The sequence below is a fragment of the Leuresthes tenuis genome, unplaced genomic scaffold (assembly GCF_036924035.1).
Source record: "Leuresthes tenuis unplaced genomic scaffold, fLeuTen1.0.hap1 SCAF_4, whole genome shotgun sequence".
Lineage (NCBI taxonomy): Eukaryota > Metazoa > Chordata > Actinopteri > Atheriniformes > Atherinopsidae > Leuresthes > Leuresthes tenuis.
In genome coordinates this window covers 33,306,093-33,319,333 of record NW_027325358.1, presented here as the reverse complement: position 1 = coordinate 33,319,333, position 13,241 = coordinate 33,306,093, and the positions used below count along the sequence as shown (strand labels likewise).

At 44.8% G+C, this 13,241-nt stretch overlaps 4 non-coding genes and 2 pseudogenes across 4 annotated transcripts; all 6 read right to left on the bottom strand.

The window, feature by feature from the left end:
- Positions 1-1,507: 1,507 nt before the first annotated feature.
- LOC140306210 (U2 spliceosomal RNA) lies at positions 1,508-1,695 on the bottom strand. The gene has a single exon (XR_011915560.1). It is a non-coding gene; the product is annotated as a U2 spliceosomal RNA (small nuclear RNA).
- A 298-nt stretch (positions 1,696-1,993) lies between these two features.
- Positions 1,994-2,107, bottom strand: LOC140306275 (U5 spliceosomal RNA). The gene has a single exon (XR_011915598.1). It is a non-coding gene; the product is annotated as a U5 spliceosomal RNA (small nuclear RNA).
- Positions 2,108-2,518: 411 nt separating this feature from the next.
- On the bottom strand, positions 2,519-2,686 carry LOC140306242 (U2 spliceosomal RNA; annotated as a pseudogene).
- Positions 2,687-7,488: 4,802 nt separating this feature from the next.
- LOC140306142 (U2 spliceosomal RNA) lies at positions 7,489-7,676 on the bottom strand. The gene has a single exon (XR_011915499.1). It is a non-coding gene; the product is annotated as a U2 spliceosomal RNA (small nuclear RNA).
- A 298-nt stretch (positions 7,677-7,974) lies between these two features.
- Positions 7,975-8,088, bottom strand: LOC140306274 (U5 spliceosomal RNA). The gene has a single exon (XR_011915597.1). It is a non-coding gene; the product is annotated as a U5 spliceosomal RNA (small nuclear RNA).
- A 411-nt stretch (positions 8,089-8,499) lies between these two features.
- On the bottom strand, positions 8,500-8,667 carry LOC140306243 (U2 spliceosomal RNA; annotated as a pseudogene).
- Positions 8,668-13,241: the final 4,574 nt, after the last annotated feature.

Below are 13,241 nucleotides of genomic sequence, written 5' to 3'. Positions count from 1 at the left end.
CTTACCCGTTTTCTTGCCGCCAAACACCTCTGATCTCGCTTTTGATGATGTAAGATTGGGCATTCAGACCTTGCTTTTCCTGCTTTTCACCAACTATAGATGGACATTCACACCTTCTTGCAGCCGAACACTTCCGCTCCACCTTTTAGGTTTCTATCACACCTTTTTTTTCACCGCATTTTATAGATTATGGTTGGAAATTCTCAACCACTCATCCGAAGACCTCTCCTCCCGCTTTTGTTAATATATTTGAACTTTAGTCAGACATTCACACCTACTTGCAGCCGAACACCACCTCTCTAGCTTTTGATGATGTATGGTCCGGCATTCACACCTTTTTTCTAACACATTTTTCAGCAATTATGGTAGGACATTTACACCTTCTTGCAGCTGAACACCTCCTCTCCCCTTATGATCATGTGCGGATTGATTTTCGAAAATTTTCTTTCATGTTTTCTAGCAATTAATAATGGACATTTAGACCTTCTTGCAGCTGAACACCTCTGCTCCCGCTTTTGATCATACATTGTCAGGCATTCGCACCTTGTCTTACCCGCTTTTTACAAACTTTAGTCGAACATTAACACCTTTTTGCAGCCGAACACAGTTTTTTGCAGCCGAATTTGGGCATTCGAACCTTTTCATACCCACTTTTTACAAACTATGGTCGGACATTCACACCGTCTTACAGCGGAACACCTCCGCTCCCTCTTTTTATGGTTTATGTTCGGGCATTCGAACCTTTTCTTACCCGCTTTTTACAAACTATGCTCGGACATTCAAACCTTCTTGTAGCCGAACACATCCACTCCTGCTTTTGATGATGTATGGTTGGGCATTCGAACCTACTTGTTGCCCGCTTTTCATTAATTATGGGTGGACATTTACACCTTGTCGCAGCCAAACACCTCCGCTCCCTGTTTTGATCATGTATGGTTGGACATTCGCACCTTTTCTCACCCGCTTTTTGCAAACTATGGCCGGCCATTCACAGCTTCCTCTCCATCATACTTGTATGGTGGGATATTCACACCCACTTGCATCCGAAGACCTCCGCCCCCACTTTTGTTGATATTTAGTCGGTCATTCGCACCTTACCCGCTTTTGGCAAACTATGGCCTTCTTGCAGCCAAAAACCTCTGATCTCGCTTTTGATGATGTAAGGTTGGGCATTCAGACCTTGTTTCACCTGCTTTTCACCAAATATAGTCGGACATTCACACCTTCTTTCAGCCGAACACTTCCGCTCCACCTTTTAGTTTTCTATGGGGCATTCACACCTTTTTTTTCACCGCATTTTATAAAAACACCACAGGAACACCGTATTGAGGCTTTGTTCTGACCGCTCATTCGGTGTCGCGTTTCTTTCAAGCAATTCTCCTGGTTAGCCCGCACTCGGCTCGCTCCCAGAGCCGTGTTAAAGTCTACTTCGCATTCACTCTCTTTTCTCAGCAGACTAAAAGAAATTTCCATCCTGCACCGCTGTTTGCTTTTTCACAAGAGCAGAGGAGAGCGCACCGTTCCCAGCGGCACTGCAGTACCGGGTCGATGCTTGGAGTGAACGGAGCAAGCTCCTTTTTCAACTCCTATTGATAAAAATCCATTTAATATGTAGTCCTTGCATAGACATATCACATATTAAACTTATAAGTACAGATACTACACTTGATCTTAGCCAAAAGGCCGAGAAGCGATATCTGTCCACTGGTTCACGTCCGAGGGCCCTTCCTGGCACAATGCGCACTTGTAGCGGTGTTCTTTTTATGGCCATAGTGTCACTTTGCACCTCCACCCACCCGCTGCACTGAGCACTCTTCAACCCTTTTAAATGGTATAACTTTACACTACCGCACGCTCCAGCGAGCACCATTCAAGCAACAACTTTGCACTCCAGCTTTGAACATCGGCACAGTCGCAACAAGTAAGGCGACTCTACTCAGAGAAGTCACTCTGCACAGTAACAAGATTTCTTTTGCACAGACAGAAAGGGCTTCACCCGCAAAGGTAAAGCCTGCCAAAAATAGAAACAATTCATTAGTGCTGCTCTCCACGGAAGTCTTTAGTAAAAGGCGAAAGACTTGTACATTATGAAGAGAAACCAGAGTACGATTATCCATCACTGCGGGAGCAGGGCATCAGGCTAGTTGGCATAGCCACCTTCCCCATGGTGAGCTTTGCTTGGTTGAGACGCTTGCTCTCCCCCCTTGCTCCTCGGCTGACCAAGTAGGAACAATCGGGCCCTATTCGATGGCTGCCTTGTCTTTTACTCTGTGCAAAAGACAAGGCAGCCACAAACAACACGGGAACACCGTATTGAGGCTTTGTTCTGACCGCTCATTCTGTGTCGCGTTTCTTTCAAGCAATTCTCCCGGTTAGCCCGCACTCGGCTCGCTCCCAGAGCCATGTTAAAGTCTGCTTCGCATTCACTCTCTTTTCTCAGCAGATTAAAAGAAAGTTTCATCTTGGGCTCCCTGAAACTTCCATCCTGCACCGCTGTTTGCTTTTTCACAAGAGCAGAGGAGAGCGCACCGTTCCCAGCGGCACTGCAGTACCGGGTCGATGCTTGGAGTGAACGGAGCAAGCTCCTTTTTCAACTGCTATTGATAAAAATCCATTTAATATGTAGTCCTCACATAGAGGACATATCAGACAATTTTGAAAAATGAGGAAAAAAATGTTTAGGTAGACAGGGTTTACCATCAGGTCCCATCCAAACACCATCCGTATGAGTTGCACCCACAGAGGACCAAATGCGTCCAGAGGACCAAATTTCATCTGCAGAGGCAAAAGTTTGCAAAGCATGGAGATCTGTGAGGGAGTCTTCTGCCTGCAAAGAGAGGGAAGCGAAAACAGGACAAGATTTAGCTGCTTGCTTAGCTGCAGCATCAGCTCTGGCATTGCCACAAGCAACAGGATCGTCTGAGTTAGTGTGAGCCGCACACTTACAGACCGAGATTGCTGTAGGCAAAAGGATCGCATCAAGAAGATCAGAAACCTGCTTGGAGTTCAGAATAGTTTTACCATCTGATTTAAGGAAATGCCTGTGTTTCCACAGCGCACCAAAGTCATGAACAACACCAAAAGCATATCTGGAATCTGTGTAAATAGTGACAGACTTACCAGCTGCCAACTTACAAGCTTCAGTAAGTGCAATAAGCTCAATAGTTTGAGCAGAGAAATGTTTAGGAAGAGAACCAGACAACAAAGTGTCATGTGAAGAACATACTGCAAACCAAACACAGTTAGTACCTGTGGCTGGATCACGCAAAGCTGATCCATCTACAAAAAGAATCATGTCAGAGTTTGGAAGAGGAGTCTCTAAAAGATCAGGTCGGGGTGTACAAACTTGTTCCAAAACAGCTTCACAGTCATGAGGCTCCCCATCCTCAGGAGTCGGAAGCAAAGTAGCAGGATTCAGAACAGTACAACGTTTAACAGTGACATTTGGCATATCAAGGAGCACAGAGGTGTATCTGAGCCAACGAGCAGTTGAAAGATGTGAAGTTTTCTGCTCGAGAAGAATAATGGCAACAGCATGAGGAACCAAAACAGTCAAATTAGCGTAGCCCACAATATCTTGGGAGGCCAGGACAGCTTTCTCTGCAGCTGCAACAGCACGAAGACAACCAGGCAGCCCTGCAGCCACAGAGTCCAGTTTTGCTGAGAAATGAGCCACTGGCCTTTGCCTGCCCCATGTTCCTGCATAAGAACAGATGTCATACAACCATGCTTCTCATCAACTGCCTGTATGAAAGGTTTATGAGGATCTGGAATGCCAAGTGTTGGTGCTGTTTGAAGAGCCAGCTTAAGCTGACTAAAGGCTGATTCAGCCTCAGGAGTCCATGGAACACGATCAGCTGACTGGAGCTGCATGTCAGAACTGCAGCTGCCTTTACCATGGATAAGAGCACCTAAGAGAGCTTTGAGAAAAGAGTAGTTAGGAATAAAGTTCCTGCAGTAAGATGTTATACCTAAGAATGACATAAGCTGTTTTTTAGTAACCGGTTTAGGAATGATCTGAACTGCAGCAACACGTTTAGGAGAAAGTGAGCGCCCATCCTTAGAAATCGCATGACCCAAAAAGGTGACTTCGTCCTGTACAAACTGTAACTTAGAAAGGCTGGCTTTATGGCCATAAGAATGAAGATGTTTCAACAGATTCACTGTCTTTTTCACACTGTTGTTTAGATGGACTACATAAAAGGATGTCATCCACATACTGCAAAAGAGCAGAGCCTGTGGTTGATTGAAGTTAATCCAGACTAGCTTTGAGGGCAGCATTGTAAATAGTGGGACTTTCACAGTACCCCTGGCATAACCGTGTAAAAGTCCAAGATCTCCCTTCAAACTAAAAAGCAAACCAAAATGTCTTCTTGCAGACGAACACTTCCGCTCCACCTTTTAGTGTTCTATCACACCTTTTTTTTCACCGCATTTTATAGATTATGTTTTGGAAATTCTCAACCACTCTCATCCGAAGACCTCTCCTCCTGCTTTTGTTAATATATTTGAACTTTAGTCGGACATTCACACCTTCTTGCAGCCGAACCACCTCCGCTCCCTGTTTTGATCATGTATGGTCTGGCAATACTACCTTTTCTTACCCGTTTGTGAGTAATTATGGCTGGACATTCACACCTACTTGCAGCCGAACACCACCTCTCCCGCTCTTGATGATGTATGGTCCGGCATTCTTACCTTTTCTAACACATTTTTCAGTAATTATTGGTGGACATTCAGACCTTCTTGCAGCTGAACACCTCCGCTCCCGCTTTTGATGGTGTATAGTCGGGCTTTCGAGGCTTTTCTTCAACGGTGTTTACAAATTATGGTTGGAAATTCAGACCTTGCAGCCGAACAACTCTGCTCCCTCTTTTGATCATACATTGTCGGGCATTCGCACCTTGTCTTACCCGCGTTTTACAAACCATGGTCGGACTTTCATACCTTCTTGTAGCCGAACAACTCCGTTCCCGCTATTGATTGTGTACAGTCGGGTTTTTTAACCTTTTCTTACCCGCTTTTTACCAACTATGGTCGGACATTCGCAGCATCTTACAGCGGAACACCTCCGCTCCCTCTTTTGATGGTGTATGTTCGGGCATTCGAACTTTTTCTTACCCGCTTTTTACAAACTATGGTCGGACATTCAAACCTTCTTGTAGCAGAACACATCCACTTCTTCTTTTGATGATGTATGGTTGGGCATTCGCACCTTTTCTTACCCAATTTTCAGGAATAATGGGTGGACATTCACACCTACTTGCAGTCGAACAGCTCTGCTCCCACTTTTGATTATGTTTGGTTGGATATTCAAACCTTTTCTTAACTGCTTTTTACAAACTTTGGTCGGACGTTCACACCTTCTTGCAGCCGAACACCTCCGCTTCCGCTTTTGATGGTATATATTCGGGCATTTTAACCTTTTCTTACCCACTTTTTACCAACTATGGTCGGACATTCACACCGTCTTTCAGTGTAACACCTCCGCTCCCTCTTTTGATGGTGTATGTTCGGGCATTCAAACCTTTTCTTACCCGCTTTTTACAAACTATGGTCGTACATTCAAACCTTCTTGTAGCCGAAAACCTCCACTCCCTCTTTTGATCATACTTTGTCGGGCATTCGCACCTTTTCTTACCCGCTTTTTACAAACTATGCTCGGACATTCAAACCTTCTTGTAGCCAAACACATCCACTCCTGCTTTTGTTGATGTATGGTTGGGCATTCGAACCTACTTGTTGCCCGCTTTTCATTAATTATGGGTGGACATTCACACCTTGTCGCAGCCAAACACCTCCGCTCCCTGTTTTGATCATATATGGTTCGACATTCGCACCTTTTCTCACCCGCTTTTTGCAAACTATGGTCGGCCATTCACAGCTTCCTCTCCACCATACTTGTATGGTGGGATATTCACACCCACTTGCATCCGAAGATCTCCGCCCCCACTTTTGTTGATATTTAGTCGGTCATTCACACCTTACCCGTTTTCTTGCCGCCAAACACCTCTGATCTCGCTTTTGATGATGTAAGATTGGGCATTCAGACCTTGCTTTTCCTGCTTTTCACCAACTATAGATGGACATTCACACCTTCTTGCAGCCGAACACTTCCGCTCCACCTTTTAGGTTTCTATCACACCTTTTTTTTCACTGCATTTTATAGATTATGGTTGGAAATTCTCAACCACTCATCCGAAGACCTCTCCTCCCGCTTTTGTTAATATATTTGAACTTTAGTCAGACATTCACACCTACTTGCAGCCGAACACCACCTCTCTAGCTTTTGATGATGTATGGTCCGGCATTCTTACCGTTTCTAACACATTTTTCAGCAATTATGGTAGGACATTTACACCTTCTTGCAGCTGAACACCTCCTCTCCCCTTATGATCATGTGCGGATTGATTTTCGAAAATTTTCTTTCATGTTTTCTAGCAATTAATAATGGACATTTAGACCTTCTTGCAGCTGAACACCTCTGCTCCCGCTTTTGATCATACATTGTCAGGCATTCGCACCTTGTCTTACCCGCTTTTTACAAACTTTAGTCGAACATTAACACCTTTTTGCAGCCGAACACAGTTTTTTGCAGCCGAATTTGGGCATTCGAACCTTTTCATACCCACTTTTTACAAACTATGGTCGGACATTCACACCGTCTTACAGCGGAACACCTCCGCTCCCTCTTTTTATGGTTTATGTTCGGGCATTCGAACCTTTTCTTACCCGCTTTTTACAAACTATGCTCGGACATTCAAACCTTCTTGTAGCCGAACACATCCACTCCTGCTTTTGATGATGTATGGTTGGGCATTCGAACCTACTTGTTGCCCGCTTTTCATTAATTATGGGTGGACATTTACACCTTGTCGCAGCCAAACACCTCCGCTCCCTGTTTTGATCATGTATGGTTGGACATTCGCACCTTTTCTCACCCGCTTTTTGCAAACTATGGCCGGCCATTCACAGCTTCCTCTCCACCATACTTGTATGGTGGGATATTCACACCCACTTGCATCCGAAGACCTCCGCCCCCACTTTTGTTGATATTTAGTCGGTCATTCGCACCTTACCCGCTTTTGGCAAACTATGGCCTTCTTGCAGCCAAAAACCTCTGATCTCGCTTTTGATGATGTAAGGTTGGGCATTCAGACCTTGTTTCACCTGCTTTTCACCAAATATAGTCGGACATTCACACCTTCTTTCAGCCGAACACTTCCGCTCCACCTTTTAGTTTTCTATGGGGCATTCACACCTTTTTTTTCACCGCATTTTATAAAAACACCACAGGAACACCGTATTGAGGCTTTGTTCTGACCGCTCATTCGGTGTCGCGTTTCTTTCAAGCAATTCTCCTGGTTAGCCCGCACTCGGCTCGCTCCCAGAGCCGTGTTAAAGTCTACTTCGCATTCACTCTCTTTTCTCAGCAGACTAAAAGAAATTTCCATCCTGCACCGCTGTTTGCTTTTTCACAAGAGCAGAGGAGAGCGCACCGTTCCCAGCGGCACTGCAGTACCGGGTCGATGCTTGGAGTGAACGGAGCAAGCTCCTTTTTCAACTCCTATTGATAAAAATCCATTTAATATGTAGTCCTTGCATAGACATATCACATATTAAACTGATAAGTACAGATACTACACTTGATCTTAGCCAAAAGGCCGAGAAGCGATATCTGTCCACTGGTTCACGTCCGAGGGCCCTTCCTGGCACAATGCGCACTTGTAGCGGTGTTCTTTTTATGGCCATAGTGTCACTTTGCACCTCCACCCACCCGCTGCACTGAGCACTCTTCAACCCTTTTAAATGGTATAACTTTACACTACCGCACGCTCCAGCGAGCACCATTCAAGCAACAACTTTGCACTCCAGCTTTGAACATCGGCACAGTCGCAACAAGTAAGGCGACTCTACTCAGAGAAGTCACTCTGCACAGTAACAAGATTTCTTTTGCACAGACAGAAAGGGCTTCACCCGCAAAGGTAAAGCCTGCCAAAAATAGAAACAATTCATTAGTGCTGCTCTCCACGGAAGTCTTTAGTAAAAGGCGAAAGACTTGTACATTATGAAGAGAAACCAGAGTACGATTATCCATCACTGCGGGAGCAGGGCATCAGGCTAGTTGGCATAGCCACCTTCCCCATGGTGAGCTTTGCTTGGTTGAGACGCTTGCTCTCCCCCCTTGCTCCTCGGCTGACCAAGTAGGAACAATCGGGCCCTATTCGATGGCTGCCTTGTCTTTTACTCTGTGCAAAAGACAAGGCAGCCACAAACAACACGGGAACACCGTATTGAGGCTTTGTTCTGACCGCTCATTCTGTGTCGCGTTTCTTTCAAGCAATTCTCCCGGTTAGCCCGCACTCGGCTCGCTCCCAGAGCCATGTTAAAGTCTGCTTCGCATTCACTCTCTTTTCTCAGCAGATTAAAAGAAAGTTTCATCTTGGGCTCCCTGAAACTTCCATCCTGCACCGCTGTTTGCTTTTTCACAAGAGCAGAGGAGAGCGCACCGTTCCCAGCGGCACTGCAGTACCGGGTCGATGCTTGGAGTGAACGGAGCAAGCTCCTTTTTCAACTGCTATTGATAAAAATCCATTTAATATGTAGTCCTCGCATAGAGGACATATCAGACAATTTTGAAAAATGAGGAAAAAAATGTTTAGGTAGACAGGGTTTACCATCAGGTCCCATCCAAACACCATCCGTATGAGTTGCACCCACAGAGGACCAAATGCGTCCAGAGGACCAAATTTCATCTGCAGAGGCAAAAGTTTGCAAAGCATGGAGATCTGTGAGGGAGTCTTCTGCCTGCAAAGAGAGGGAAGCGAAAACAGGACAAGATTTAGCTGCTTGCTTAGCTGCAGCATCAGCTCTGGCATTGCCACAAGCAACAGGATCGTCTGAGTTAGTGTGAGCCGCACACTTACAGACCGAGATTGCTGTAGGTAAAAGGATCGCATCAAGAAGATCAGAAACCTGCTTGGAGTTCAGAATAGTTTTACCATCTGATTTAAGGAAATGCCTGTGTTTCCACAGCGCACCAAAGTCATGAACAACACCAAAAGCATATCTGGAATCTGTGTAAATAGTGACAGACTTACCAGCTGCCAACTTACAAGCTTCAGTAAGTGCAATAAGCTCAATAGTTTGAGCAGAGAAATGTTTAGGAAGAGAACCAGACAACAAAGTGTCATGTGAAGAACATACTGCAAACCAAACACAGTTAGTACCTGTCGCTGGATCACGCAAAGCTGATCCATCTACAAAAAGAATCATGTCAGAGTTTGGAAGAGGAGTCTCTAAAAGATCAGGTCGGGGTGTACAAACTTGTTCCAAAACAGCTTCACAGTCATGAGGCTCCCCATCCTCAGGAGTCGGAAGCAAAGTAGCAGGATTCAGAACAGTACAACGTTTAACAGTGACATTTGGCATATCAAGGAGCACAGAGGTGTATCTGAGCCAACGAGCAGTTGAAAGATGTGAAGTTTTCTTCTCGAGAAGAATAATGGCAACAGCATGAGGAACCAAAACAGTCAAATTAGCGTAGCCCACAATATCTTGGGAGGCCAGGACAGCTTTCTCTGCAGCTGCAACAGCACGAAGACAACCAGGCAGGCCTGCAGCCACAGAGTCCAGTTTTGCTGAGAAATGAGCCACTGGCCTTTGCCTGCCCCATGTTCCTGCATAAGAACAGATGTCATACAACCATGCTTCTCATCAACTGCCTGTATGAAAGGTTTATGAGGATCTGGAATGCCAAGTGTTGGTGCTGTTTGTAGAGCCAGCTTAAGCTGACTAAAGGCTGATTCAGCCTCAGGAGTCCATGGAACACGATCAGCTGACTGGAGCTGCATGTCAGAACTGCAGCTGCCTTTACCATGGATAAGAGCACCTAAGAGAGCTTTGAGAAAAGAGTAGTTAGGAATAAAGTTCCTGCAGTAAGATGTTATACCTAAGAATGACATAAGCTGTTTTTTAGTAACCGGTTTAGGAATGATCTGAACTGCAGCAACACGTTTAGGAGAAAGTGAGCGCCCATCCTTAGAAATCGCACGACCCAAAAAGGTGACTTCGTCCTGTACAAACTGTAACTTAGAAAGGCTGGCTTTATGGCCATAAGAATGAAGATGTTTCAACAGATTCACTGTCTTTTTCACACTGTTGTTTAGATGGACTACATAAAAGGATGTCATCCACATACTGCAAAAGAGCAGAGCCTGTGGTTTATTGAAGTTAATCCAGACTAGCTTTGAGGGCAGCATTGTAAATAGTGGGACTTTCACAGTACCCCTGGCATAACCGGGTAAAAGTCCAAGATCTCCCTTCAAACTAAAAAGCAAACCAAAATGGGCTATCAGGGTGCACTGGCGACAAGTCAACCACTGAGAAAAACTGTGCATCTGATGTAATTTGTTACAAAATAGTGTGTGGGTTGGGCACAGTAGGAGCATGTGGCTGAACTGCAGCATTCACCGCTTGGAGGTCCTGTACAAAACGCCATTCATCTGGCTAGCCAGCATCTTTAATCTTTTTAACAGGAAACAATGGAGTAAATACAGGTGAATTTTCAAAAGGAACAATAACGCCTGTTTTCTGAAAAGATTGAAAAACAGGTTTAATCCCTTTAATTGCTTCAGGCTTAAAAGGGTATTGTTTTTTACACGGACAAAAGTCTGATTTAGGGGTGACAATTACTGGTTCACAGCCTTTTATCAACCCCACATCATATTTGCTCTTAGCTCAAAGATCATTGGGCACTTCAGCCAACATGGGTATCGAAGACAAATCTGTTTCAGATAAAAAAACATGCTTCAAAATGTGATTCTGTGGTAGGAATTAAATCCACAGTTCTTTGACAATGCATTGTACTCAAAAATGTTTTTTTGTATGCTGACAATCGTTCAGAAAACATAAAATTTGGATCAGCAGGTGAAACGGTCCACTCCATTTCTTTCTGACATGTAGCAACAAACTCTCCCACACCTTGTCACTGCCAGTGTGTACGTTTGGCCAAGGAAATGTGAGGGCGAGTACCACAAACATTAAAAAAATCGAAGTGCTCTGGAGTGAGCGACACAGCCAATAAAGTAGGCGCACATATTTTTTCACTTCTTCTCATAGTCATTGTCAGGCCCCAAAGAAATGTGTGATGTGCAGTGCAAATCAGTAGGTTGCATGACATCAGAAAGGGGTGAAACTAACGCTTTTGCTTCTTCCACTAGTTGTTGTGAAAAAGGAGAGCTCGGAAGTTTCCACTCATAAGCATATGTAAGTGCCGATGAATCAAACTGCACTGCTGTGAAAACTTTGTCAGGCTGTAACATAACCGTAACACCCTCTGGTGTAGAAGTTAAAATAATGCCTAATTTACACATGAGATCACAGCCCATCAGGTTAATGGGACACAACTCTGATAACAAAAATGAGTGTTTGAAGGAGAGCTCATAGGGAGTGACAACACGCAATGGGCATTGTCATTTTCTCCTTCACAACCTGGCCTGATGCAGACATACAGTAAACGTGGTTTCCACTTAACTTTGGAGGACAATCAAACTCCCCTGACGTCACTACTGATGAACATAAGTTCCTATATTCTGAGAGAAATATCTTTGCTCTAGGATGGAAATAGCATGCAAAACTTTACTACATGAATCACAGTCGGCAAGCGTTTCTTCACTACACAGAGCAGGAAAAATGTGTGAGTGTGTTTGTGCTATCACCCATTAGTGGAGGCTCCGCTGCCGCGTGACGTCCAGAACCTGCCTCCCACCCTCAGTCAGCCCTTGGCCAAATTTCATCACTTTTCAGCTGTGGACAGTCCTTCTTCCAGTGTCCAGTCTGGCCACAGTAAAAGCAAATATTCGGATCATAGCTCTGGCGTGGCCCATTTCGACCTCCTCTCTCACACGTCCACGTCTTCGACTTCGGCCTCGTCCTCTGTTTACACCAACTGCGTAATACATGGTCATGGCTGCCAAATGCAGCTCCTTTTCACACTTGTCCCTTTTGGTTGTCTTACTCGTCTCAACTTGGTTCTGAGCATGGCGAGCATATCGGCGAACGTCAGCCAAACAAGGACCCTCATACCATCCCACGTAAATGTTCTTTACTTCAGTGGCGACATCTGGCATGAGGCCATTAATTATTGCATCGCAAACTGTGGCCTTCTCTCAGCCAAACACCTCTGATCTCGCTTTTCATGATGTAAGGTTGGGCATTCAGACCTTGCTTCACCTGCTTTTCACCAAATATAGTCGGACATTCACACCTTCTTGCAGACGAACACTTCCGCTCCACCTTTTAGTGTTCTATCACACCTTTTTTTTCACCGCATTTTATAGATTATGTTTTGGAAATTCTCAACCACTCTCATCCGAAGACCTCTCCTCCCACTTTTGTTAATATATTTGAACTTTAGTCGGACATTCACACCTTCTTGCAGCCGAACCACCTCCGCTCCCTGTTTTGATCATGTATGGTCTGGCAATACTACCTTTTCTTACCCGTTTGTGAGTAATTATGGCTGGACATTCACACCTACTTGCAGCCGAACACCACCTCTCCCGCTCTTGATGATGTATGGTCCGGCATTCTTACCTTTTCTAACACATTTTTCAGCAATTATGGTCGGAGATTCACACCTCCTCACAGCCGAACACCTCCGCTCCCGCATTTGATGGTGGTGTATAGTCGGGCACCCTTTCTCATCAGCTTTTTGCAAATTATGATCTAACATTCACACCTGCTTTTGATGATGTATGGTTGGGCATTCGCACCTTTTTTTTTTTACCCATTTTTCAGGAATTATGGATGGACATTCAAACCTTCCTGCAGCTGAACACCTCCTCTCCCGCTTATGATCATGTGCGGTTTGATATTCGAAAATTTTCTTTCATGTTTTCTAGCAATTATTGATGGACATTCAGACCTTCTTGCAGCTGAACACCTCTGCTCCCGCTTTTGATGGTGTATAGTCGGGCTTTCGATTCTTTTCTTCCCCGTTTTAAAAAAAATTATGGTTGGACATTCAGACCTTCTTGCAGCCGAAAACCTCCGCTCCCTCTATTGATCATACATTGTCGGGCATTCGCACCTTTTCTTACCCGCTTTTTACAAACCATGGTCGGACTTTCACACCTTCTTGTAGCCGAACACATACGCTCCCGCTATTGATTGTGTACAGTCGGGTATTTTAACCTTTTCTTACCCGCTTTTTACCAACTATGGTCGGACATTCACAC